Raw genomic sequence first — 12,049 nt, 5'->3', positions numbered from 1 at the left:
AATATAATATTATACAAATATAATTTTTAAAATCAGTGCCAAGAGATAATGGACAATGTTCAGTGGGAGGTTGGGGAACTAGGGCTAAAATACATCTGGGATCCCAAAGAAATAAATTTTATTTGACTGTGTCCTCCAAGATTGTCCTAGTAATTTTTTCCCCTACATTTTGAATGTTAAAAAAAAAAAATTAAAGGATTGTTGAGGTTTGGAGAATGTAGCCCAAATTCTTCCAGTCAAGTAATTTCAGGGAATCTGTGATGATAGAACAATGATGAATATTAAGAATTTTCGTGAATAAAAGAGAGAGCAGTGAGGAATTAGAAAATAAATGAAGGTGAAAAGAAAGATCAGAAATGTCAGAGATTTAACACAAGTGTTGGAATACCTAAACTTGTACTAAAATTTTAATTTTGATTTAGTTTAAAAATGTATAGAACCGGACAGTTCTTTGTGTCTCTCCAGGGAATAGATAGAGCTAGGCCTTGAATACAAGAAGATCATGACTGAGATCAGGTGGGAACCACTTTATTTTTCTTGATAAAAATGCCAATTATGCCCATAATGGGGTTGACTCCTCTGCACAACGAATTTGATGTAGGTGTCTACAAGATGGTTGATGAATTCTTGAGAGTGATATTTGGTGAACATAGTCTTTTTTCCAGATTTCCAGGGTGAGAAAACTGTAGCTCTCATAGATGGCATTGAGTGGCCTTGGAAAAGTTGCCCAGGGTGGCCGTGCAGACCCTGGCCAATCTGTAGTAACAATCAGTACCGGCCATCAGCAGAAGCTTCTTGGGATAAGGGGCAAAGACAAAGCCACATCCTCTGGGAACAAGGAGAAGTGCACCAGTACAAAGGCTTAGCATCCTGACACATTGCATGGGACAGAGTGGGACTTTCTAGTCTTGCTACCTCAATAACTCTGGCATACAAGGATGATGGAGAGCATGGCCATAATGATGGCCCATAGATGGAGTTCACTACATCTTGTAGCACTTATATCCTGAGTGGAGAGGCCTTTCTTATCCGAATTGGAAACAAGGGCATTGAACCTTGTCCCTTGGCTAGCATTACTCTGCATTTGCACAAACTTAATTCTCAAAACCTAATGCTTTACAGGCATGTCCAAAGTCACAGAGCAAGCATATTACAGACCTGGTGTTTCAATGCAGTTTTTTTTTCTTTTTTTCCCCTAATCTAGGACCCCTGCTATCAACACACAAGCCATCCTCCCTTCTTACAGATGAATGTTTTTCTCTCTTGTTCTCTTGGCAAAGGCAACACTGATAAAATTCTGGCAATCTTAATTTCTTTTTTTATTTAAAACAACTCTACAAATATTTTCATTAAAAATGATTTTTTCTACTGTCCTCTAGTTTTTTGAGATTTCCATGTGTACTTGGAACATTTTTCATACCATGGATGATGAAATTAGAAAGAACTGACTTTTTGATGTCGTGGCATTGAGAAACCATGAAAATTTCAAAGTTTATATCCTATAACTCCAAAACTCTACAGAGAAACTAAGAGGAGGCCTCTAGGTAAAAACAATATCATTATCAAATAAGAACTGAAGGTTACAGTTGCCAGCTGACATTCCCCCTGACCATAATAGCAGTGAAAGAACACTGAAACCATGAAAAGATTGTAATTATTTTAATTTTAAAATTATTTACCCTTGAGCTCAACTGTAGAAAATATTGGACCTAAATTTCAAACCCAAGTTTTTAAATTGAAACGTAGTCTTCTAACTAATCAGGAAATGATATGCGGGTGTCCTCATTTTTTTTCAAATATAATATAACTAGAGGATATGATCTGGGTAAAAGAAGCCTGGAATCCTGAAAGGCATACCATTCCTCTAACTACAAATATTTAGGGGTTTTACCCTCCTTAGTATATAAACTACTGATGTTTAGCCATGGAGCCCAAGTTCTTTATGACTTGGATTCAACTTCCCTTTAAAATTTCTGTCTCACTGTTTGTTTTCATCAACTCAGGATTCCAACCAAACTAGGTTGCTCATATAACTAGGTTCCTCATAATAATATTGAACAATTTAGGAGCTTCAGAATTGTGTACACAGTACTGTTATATCACTATTTGTATTCCAAAATATTTTTCTGAATCTCTTCAAGCTTGAAATGATATTATCTTGTCAGGAATTTATGATTATTACACACATGCTACAAAAAATGCTGGGTTATGAAGACATTGTCTGAATGATTTGTCTTTCTCTGCCACATCATCATTTGTCTATTGAAGGAAACATATATGAAATGCATTTACTAAATTAATTTTTCAAATATAATTTGGGCAAACTGGAAATTTCAGGACAAAGTCAATACAATACTTTCATTGGGGAAAGTGGACTTGGCCCAGTGATTAGGGTGTCTGTCTACCACATGGGAGGGCCACGGTTCAAACCCCGGGCCTCCCTTGACCTGTGTGGAGCTGGCCCATGAGCAGTGCTGATGTGCACAAGGGGTGCCCTGCCGTGCAGGGGTGTCCCCCGCATAGGGGAGCCCCATGTGCAAGGAGTGCACCCCATAAATAGAGCCACCCAGTGTGAAAGAAAGTGTAGCCTGCCTAAGAATGGTGCTGCCCACACAGAGAGCTGACACAACAAGATGATGCAACAAAAAGAAACACAGATTCCCATGCCACTGACAACAACCGAAGCAAACAACGAAGAAGATGCAGCAAACAGACAAAGAGAACAGACAACTGGGGTCGGGGGGGGGGGGGGGGGGGATGGGGAAGGGGAGAGAAATAAATAAATAAATCTTAAAAAAAAGAGAAACTTTTATTTGTCTCCAAAGAAGCAAAGAAAGGATAAAATAAATTTTCTGGACAATTGCTCAAAAATTCTCCCCAGAGAAAGAAATAATTTAATGAGACCTTGAAAAATTAGATGCACTGATCCAAATGGCAGTTTACAATGGGGGTACAGAGAGAGGAGAGAACACTCCCATCATAGAAATAGCATGAATCAGGGTCCTCACATGCGATAAAGTCATGTGAGTTAGGGGAAGAAAGATAGGTTAAATAAAGGTAGGATGAAGTGGGGTACCAGTGGAGAAGACAGAATTGTCATCTGATCACAAAGGACATTTAGAGCCATACTAAGGATTTGGGCCTTTAAACCAACACAAATGAAATCATAGTGTGGAACTCACTTGATCAGATTTGTACATTCAAAGCTTATTCTGTCTACAGGCTACAAAATAAATTGAAAGAGTGTTAGTGTTCCCTACTATAATCTCCCTGAAATCCTCATCCTCTGTCACCCGTGAAGACCACTTATTTCCTAAAGGCAGGAAGAGGAGGCATTATGAAGTTCTAGAAAGAATGAACAGAGGTTATATAAACTGTGACACCATGCTAGCAGACAGGACCCAAAATTGTAAGTCTCAACTTCTCTGCCAAACAGGAATTTAAAAATACATCAGGGGACGTGGATTTGGCCCAATGGATAGGGCATCCACCTACCATATGGGAGGTCCAAGATTCAAACCCAGGGCCTCCTGACCCATGTTATGAGCTGACCCATGTGCAGTGCTGATGCATGCAAGGAGTGCCTTGCCACGCAGGGGTGTCCTTCACATAGGGGAGCCCCACGCACAAGGAGTGCTTTCCATAAGGAGAGCTGCCCAGCGTGAAAAAAGTGCAGCCTGCCCAGGAATGGTGCTGCACACATAGAGGGCTGACGCAGCAAGATGACACAACAAAATGAGAAACAGATTCTGGGTGCCGCTGACAAGAATACAAGCAGGCACAGAAGAACACACAGCAAATGGACACAGAGAGCAGACAAATGCAGGGGGCAGGGAAGGGGAGAAAAATAAATAAAAAATAAATCTAAAAATAAAATACATCAGAATTGATCCTCAGGTTAATCAGGAAGTCCCTAAGACAAGGTCTTTTCAAAATAGGCATTAGTCACAAATTGCAAGAAACTGCAAATTCTTAGATAATAAATTTAATGAAAACTTTTAATGTCCCACTAGAGGAAACAATATTACAGCTTTCATTTTGACTTCTGAGCACATACTATTGTAGCATAACTTCACCACATTATGTATCAGTGAAAAAGCTTTGTTTAAACTAGAAATAGAAAGTTATATAACTTATAATGATCTGTTTGTATATTTTTAAAATGGCTACTTTTTTTAAGGCCCTAATGGCAAAGTGGCATCTATTTTTCCACACCTTGAATCTGGGATGGAATTTTGGTTTTCTTTGGCCAAAATGTTGTACCAAAATTTGTGTCAAGTGAAAGTCAGCTTGGGTCTTGAAAGTTTTGAATGCTTCTCTTTTCCCTTTTGGAATTCTGCCTTCATCATGTAAACAAAATTGGATTAGCTTTTTTGGAATCTGGCCATGTTTGCTCCCTCTGTAGCTGACTGCAAGCCTGGACCCAGACATGTGAGTGGGGCTATTCTAGATCATCCAACTCCAACTGAGTGAATAGACCCTTGAGCCAATCTAGCTGAGAGCAGACAGGTCTGGCACAGGCAGCATGCACAATTGAAATAGCACCTGATCAAATCCTGATACCACCACTTGGAAACTGTAATTCTGGGAGATTCTCTTAATAGCACTCCCACTTAAATTTCTCCACCTTTAAAGAGGTGAGAAAAATATCTATGTAATAAGACATAGTAAGGATTGCGGGAAATGTAGGTGGAATGTATATTCCCGAGTCTGAAATAAAACACTTAGCCAATGGCAGCTATTTTTATCTGAGTGTTAAGTATAATAACACACCTATTTATAACAACTGAGCTTGAGGAAGAAAAATAAGACCAAGCTTCTTTTTTTTTTTAATTTTGTTTTTTGGAAGATACATAGATCACAAAAAATGTTACACTAAAAAATATAAGAGGTTCCCATATTACCCACACTCCACCCCACCTACTCCTCCCACATCAATAACTTCTTTCATCATTGTGGCACATTTATTGCATTTGGTGAATACATTTTGAAGCACTCCTGCACTGCATGGATTATAGCTTACATTGTTGTTTACACTCTCCCCCAGTACTTTCAGTGGGTTTTGGCAGGATATATAATGTCCAGCCCTGACCCTGCAATATCATGTAGGACAACTCCAATTCTCAAAAATGCCCCTACATCACATCTCTTCTTGTCTCTCCCTGCCCCCAGCAACTACCATGGCCACTTTCTCCACATCAGTGCTACAGTTTCTTCCATTACTAGTCACAATAGTTCTGTAGTAGAATACTAGTAAGTCCACTCTAATCCATGTTTATTCTTCCATTCTGTGGACCCTGGGATGGTGATGTACACTCCACCTCTATATGGAGAGGGGGCTTAGATCCCACATGGTTGATGATTCTCCTGCTTGGAGTTGTAGGCACTCTTGGTTCCCTGCTATGGTGGTTGACCGTCTTCACCTCCTTTTTAGCTGACCTGGGCAAATCCAATGAACTGGAGAGTAGAAGTTGCAACTCTGCTGAGGCTCAGGGCCCAGCTGGCACATGGCCAGTCCAGAGACTCAAGTCTCCTACATATACACCAACTCCAGCACCAAACACAGTTTCAGTAAAAGTGACAGAAGTGGCATGGGTAGAAAGTTCACATCTGAGTCCAAATCCATCACACTCAGGAATACAAATTCCAAAGTAGGACCCACTGACACAGCACTGAACTCCAGAGCTGTCCGCCATGACAGTAGAACCTGTGTGTCTCCATAGCCCTCAGGAGCACCAGTACCTGGGGATGCATTTACTTTGGCTGTCTCTGGGATCCTGCTGCGTCCTGCATAAGCGCAAACCCTCTGATGACCTTCTGACTCTTTTTTGAAGACTCAGCCATATAAACTCATTTGTCTTTACAATTTCCCCCTTTTATTCAAGGTCTTTTTCTAGGAGTGTGTGACAAAAATATTAAATTAAAATATTTTAGGAAGATTCTGAATGGCATCCTCTATTGGGCTTCTATTATTATTAATAGAAACTTAACAAGTCTCCACATTTAAACAGGTGAGAAAAATATCTATGTAATAAGATATAGTGAGGATTAAGGAAAATGTAGGCAGAATGTATATTCCAGTGTCTGAAATAAAATACTCAACAAATGGTAGCTCTTTTAAACCTGAGTGAAAAGAATAACACCACATCTATTTATAATAACTGAGCTTGAGGAAGAAAATATAAGAACAGGTTTCTATTAATAAAAATAGAAGCTCAATAGAGGATGACATTCAGAATCTTCCTAAAATATTTTAGTTTAATATTTTTGGCATATACTCTCTATGGTTTGATAAAGGAGGCTCCGGCTCAAAAGTATATAGCTTAGTTTCCTAGGTCTAAGAAGTTCTTTGTTTGAGAATCAGCCCAGACATGAATTACCTGTGTTATTTTAAGAACTCTCTTGAACACAATTCACCAATGAAAATTTTGGATGATCATAAAGACCAATATCCATGATTCCAATTTGTTAACATCTCAATTAGTATCCATCCTAAAACAAAAAGAGAGAACCTCAACAATGACAATATGTTGTGGAGAAGAGATTAACAATCCTTTCATATACATGAAAGTTACTACCATCTTACTTGAAGTGAGAGACACAATGTACAGAAGATGACATCCTTGTTTTTATTCCAAGATACAAATTTTTATAGTTGTTTTTATAAAAATCAATCACACGAGCATATGTATATTCTCTAACTCCTGTACTCCTTGACCTCTTTATCTGCAAATAATTTATGTCTCTTAACATTTTGGAATCAAGGCTGTTTTAGGAATTTGACAAAAACAAAGATAACCCTAACAAATCACATCTGTATAAATATATAAGTTTAGAGTGATAATCGAATACCAGAAATCTGCCCATAGTATTTCTAGTTATGATACATATATTAAAATTTCAGTTCATAGGAGGTGTCTAAATTTCTTTCCAATGTTAACATTCTATAATTATAAGAGATGAGTAATAGATACATGAAACTTAGTATGTTTAAAATGGAATTCCTTCATCTCATTTACAAAAATTGATCAAATTTCTCATTCCCAAGATCAGTTAATAAAATTCCACATTTGCAGCTTCACAAGGTAAAAATTTGGTATTTTCCTACTCACTTTCCCCTCTAAGTTCTCTTCAATGTTCCAGGAAGTCTTGGTGTAATTAACTTCATAACATATCCTGAATCTGACCGTTTCTCAGCATCTCAACTGTTACCAACTGGATCCAAATACATTATTTTTGCCAAGCATATTGCAATAATGCCCTAACTGGTCCACATCCATATTCCTCTACTCACTATAGCTACAGTCCTTTAATAAAATATCAGGTCATGACCCTCCTGTACCCTTTATGTACTCCCATTTCACTCTAGTCAAATTCCACACAATGTCCCCAAGTTCCTCTCTAAGCTGGCCTTCCATTAATAACTATTTTCATCTTCTAACATCTGTCCCAGGATTTACTCAGCTTTGCTGATTTTCTCTCTGTTTCTTAAAAATTCCTACCATGCCCCAGCATCTGAGATTTTGAACTATCTCTGCCCTCTGCCTGAAACACTTCTCTTGTAGAGTTGCGTAGCTTACCCGCACCTCATTTACCTTCCTTTAAAATGTCTTTTTCTGGATCAAAGACCTAAATATAAGAGCCAAGACCATAAAAACCTTAGAAAGCAGTGTAGGGAAACATCTACAGGACCTTGTAATAGGAAATGGATTTATGAATATCTCACCAAAAGCACGAGCAGCAAAAGAACTAATAGATAAATGGGACTTCCTCAAAATTAAAGCCTTCTGCACCTCAAAGGAGTTTGTCAAGAAAGTAAAAAGGGAGCCCACACAGTGGGAGAAAATATTTGGCAATCATATATCTGATAAGAAACTTATAACTTGCATATATAAAGAACTCCTATATCTTGAAAATAAAAAGATAAACAACCCATTTAAAAAATGGGAAAAAGACTTAAACAGACACTTCTCCGAAGAAGAAATACAAATGGCAAGAAAGCACATGAAAAAATGTTCCAAATCTCTAGCTATCAGGGAAATGCAAATCAAAACTACAATGAGATACCATCTTACACCCATAAGATTGGCAGCTATGAAAAAAACAGAAGAATACAAGTGCTGGAGAGGATGTGAAGGAAGGGGAACACTCATCCACTGCTGGTGGGAATGCAGAAGGATCCAACCATTTTGGAGGACAGTATGGCGGTTTCTCAAAAAACTAGCCATAGATTTGCCATATGACCCAGCAATACCACTGCTGGGTATATACCCAGCAGAACTGAAAACAAGGACACAAACCGATATATGTACACCAATGTTCATAGCAGCATTGTTCACTATTGCCAAAAGTTGGAATCAACCCAAATGCCCATCAACAGATGAGTGGATCAATAAAATGTGGTATATACACACAATGGAATACTACTCGGCTGTAAGAACAAACACACTACAAACACATGTGATAACATGGATGAATCTTGAGAACCTTATGTTGAGTGAAGCAACCCAGACATTGAAGGACAAATACTACATGACCTCAATGATATGAAATAAACAAGCTGCCCTAGATAGCAAGAGACTGAACGATAGGCTTACAGGAAATCGGAGGGTGGAGGAAGGATATGAGCCGATGTCTGCAGGGGTGGAACTTAAGACGAGATGGTGGTAAGTATGAACACAAAGAAGAGATAAAATGGGGGCAAGGGGTTGCCTTTGGTTGGGGCTTTACGGGTTTGAGGGTGGCTGGGGAGGGACGGTTGGGTAATGTTGCCCAAAAGTGGGGGGAGGGAGGGGTAGCATACGAACACCGGAGAGGGTTAGGAGGTGGTGGAGACTAAAATGCCGAGAAAATAATATCAAAATATAATAAAGAGGGTTACCTGTTTAGAATGCTTGGAGGGGAGGGTCTGATGCAGGACGGGCTCCTGGGGAATGTCTAAATGCTCATTCTGCCAGAGTGGGTGACACCATGGGGTAGAATCCCAAGTAGTGAGAGTGGGGGTGGACCCACATCCTGGGGAGGACTAATGCCACCAAATAGAGGGAACTCTATCCCTCGAGAGAAAGGGTGGCTCCCAGGGCATTGGGGCAGATGAGCAAGTTAGGCCCTAAACACTATTCCATCTATCTCTGGAAGTGGCCCCTCAGGAAACGGAGGTTGGCTGTCACTGTGGGCACCAAGGTGGAAGGGAAAATGGACGTTAAATGTGTGGAACCAAAGTAAATGGGGGGCAAGAGAGGAGTTTCTTGAGAGTACACAAGGATGGATATAAAACATGTAATATTACACCATAACATATAGGAGACGACTGACTGATAATGTAAACCATAATGTAAAACATAGGAGAACTAAAAATGTAAAGAACTGTGTATCCTAAAGTATGCACCATAATGTAAGCACAGATATTACCATGTTAGAAAGCTAATATCTCAGACTCTGTACATCACCTTAAGTAAATATGATGTGAATAGGGTGTAAGAGTATCGCTGTGGAAGGAAAAAGGTGTTGTGGTGGATGTATGGGAGTGCTGTATATTATATATATGCAATGCTGTGGTCTAGGACTCCTACGAAGAAATGCTGAATAATTGGGGGGGGGGGGGGGGGGAAAGGATAGGATGTGGAATTTTTTCAAGTCAACATTCTTTATCTAAGTTCTTTATCTAACTTTATCCAAGTTCTTTATCTATCCTTTAAACCCATCGCTATATGCCATTCCCTAGTAAGGGACCATGACATTATATTGGGCTTCAAATTTCGGGGAGTTCTGGATCACAGAGTGTTTCAACAATGGCAATGGAGGGATACTGGTATGGGATACCAATGACAGGTGATATATAGCTGACAGAACATATGTCCAGGGTGCATGGTAATGATTGGATATACTCATAGTGGCAACAATTAAAAACCCAGCAGGGGGGGTACTGGGTTCCTGGCCAGTGGTGCTCTGTCGTGGTCCCTAGGGGAGCAGCGATAGTCTCCCAGGTACAGCGGCGGGGACCGGGAGGGAGTGAGGGTTCAACAGTGAGCCCCTGATGCTAATGACTATGCTTGTGAGCTGATAAACCTAAAATAAGAACAAGGCCTAGAGCAACATTGTGCCTGGGAATTTCCTTCTGTCAGCCTTCATGTTACTCAAATGTGGCCAGTCTCGAAGCCAAACTCAGCATGTAAATGCAATGCCTTCCCTCCAGCGTGGGACATGACACCCGGGGATGAGCCTCCCTGGCAACGAGGGACCACTATCAAATACCAACTGATGATGCAACTGGAAAAGGACCTTATATGGAAGGTTCAATGCGGATCAGCAGAATATCCATGTCTACATAAAATAACATGACTTTAAAATGCTGTTTGACCTAAAGTAAGGGGGAAATGGAAAGGAGAAATGAGTTTATATGGCTACGAGTTTCTAAAAAAGAGTCTGGAGGCTGGCAGAAGGATTGCCCTCACGCACAACTGAGCAGAGTCAGAGAGACAGATAAAGCAGATACAGCCCCCAGATATTGGTTCCTATGAAGGCTAAAGAGACCCATGAGAGTTATGGTCATGGCCGATGGGGTTTACTACCAGGGCAGATGGCCCCTCTCTGGAAATGGTGTTTATGTGTGATGAATCTGGACTCAGATGGGATCTCCCTTCATAAGACTTTCATACTAATCTGCTGGAGGTGCAGTTAACATTGGGGTTTAAGATATAGTTAGGGGATTTGAATCTCTGGACTGATAATGTGATAGCCAGGTCCTGAGCCTCAACAGACTCCAGCACCTACAATCTGATTTATTGGACTTACCACACTCAGCTAAGATGGAGTTGAAGAAGGACAATCACCACACCATGGAGCCTAGAGTGATTACAACTGAAAATGGGAGGATGGCAGCCAGCATCCATGTGGAATCTGAGCCTCCTCGTGACATAGAGGTGCAATGGACACAACCAATCCAATGTCCACATAGAAGAGGTGGCATTGGATTGGGAAAAGTGGACATGGTGGACGATGGATATGGGGAAGGGCAGGAAGAGATGAGAGGTGGGGGCGTATTTGGGACGTGGAGCTGCCCTGGATGGCGCCTCAGGGGTGATCACCGGACATCGTGGATCCTCACAGGGCCCACTGGATGGAATGGAGGAGAGTATGGGCCATGATGTGGACCATTGTCTATGAGGTGCAGAGGTGCCCAAAGATTTACTTACCAAATCCAATGGATGTGTCATGATGATGGGAACGAGTGTTGTTGGGGGGGGAGAGGGGGGGTGGGGGGGTGGGGTTGAATGGGACCTCACATATATATTTTTAATGTAATATTATTACAAAGTCAATAAAAATAAATAAATAGAAAAAAAATAAAATAAAATTAAAAAAAAAATGCAATGATTGTACCACACTAATGAAAAAGTTGTTGATGTGGGAAGAGTGGGGGGGTGTGGGAAATGGGGCATATGGGAACCCCCTATATTTTTTAAAGTAACATTTTGTGTCATCTATGTATCTTTTAAAATAAATAAAAGTATATTAAAAAAGAAAAAAAAATGTCTTTTTCTCTTGGAGGCCAATCCTAATCTCTCTGTTTAAAATATCATGTCCAGCTCCACTTACACTCTCCAACATTGTTTCAAGATTCAGACCTTACTCTATATTCCTTCATAACTATTTGTTTTCTTCTAGCTCCTATTTATTAAGCTTATTATCTTTTTCTCACACCGTAATGCAATAGCCACAAAGACAGAACAATTTTTAGTGTTGTATCTCCAGCACATTGAACAGTTCCTAGTAACCAGTTGGCACTCTATAAATATTTCCAGGAAGAAAAAATGGGAAATTCCACCCTCAAGTAAAATTCACTGTTCCAGGTACCATAAAATTAATAAAAAGGAACAGTAAATAAAAGACGGGACTCATTCTCAAGACTCCAACTCCATCTAGAATTTGAAATAAATTCAATTAATATGTAAATGTGAAATAAAAGGCATAAAAATATCAGATAAGAATGGCTTCTCAAAATATATCTCTTGTAGTCCTGCTTTCATAACTGGGAAGCACTCAAAGT

This window comes from Dasypus novemcinctus, chromosome 10 (genome assembly GCF_030445035.2).
Source record: "Dasypus novemcinctus isolate mDasNov1 chromosome 10, mDasNov1.1.hap2, whole genome shotgun sequence".
Taxonomy (NCBI): Eukaryota; Metazoa; Chordata; class Mammalia; order Cingulata; family Dasypodidae; genus Dasypus; species Dasypus novemcinctus.
Note: the sequence above shows the minus strand (reverse complement) of the source record.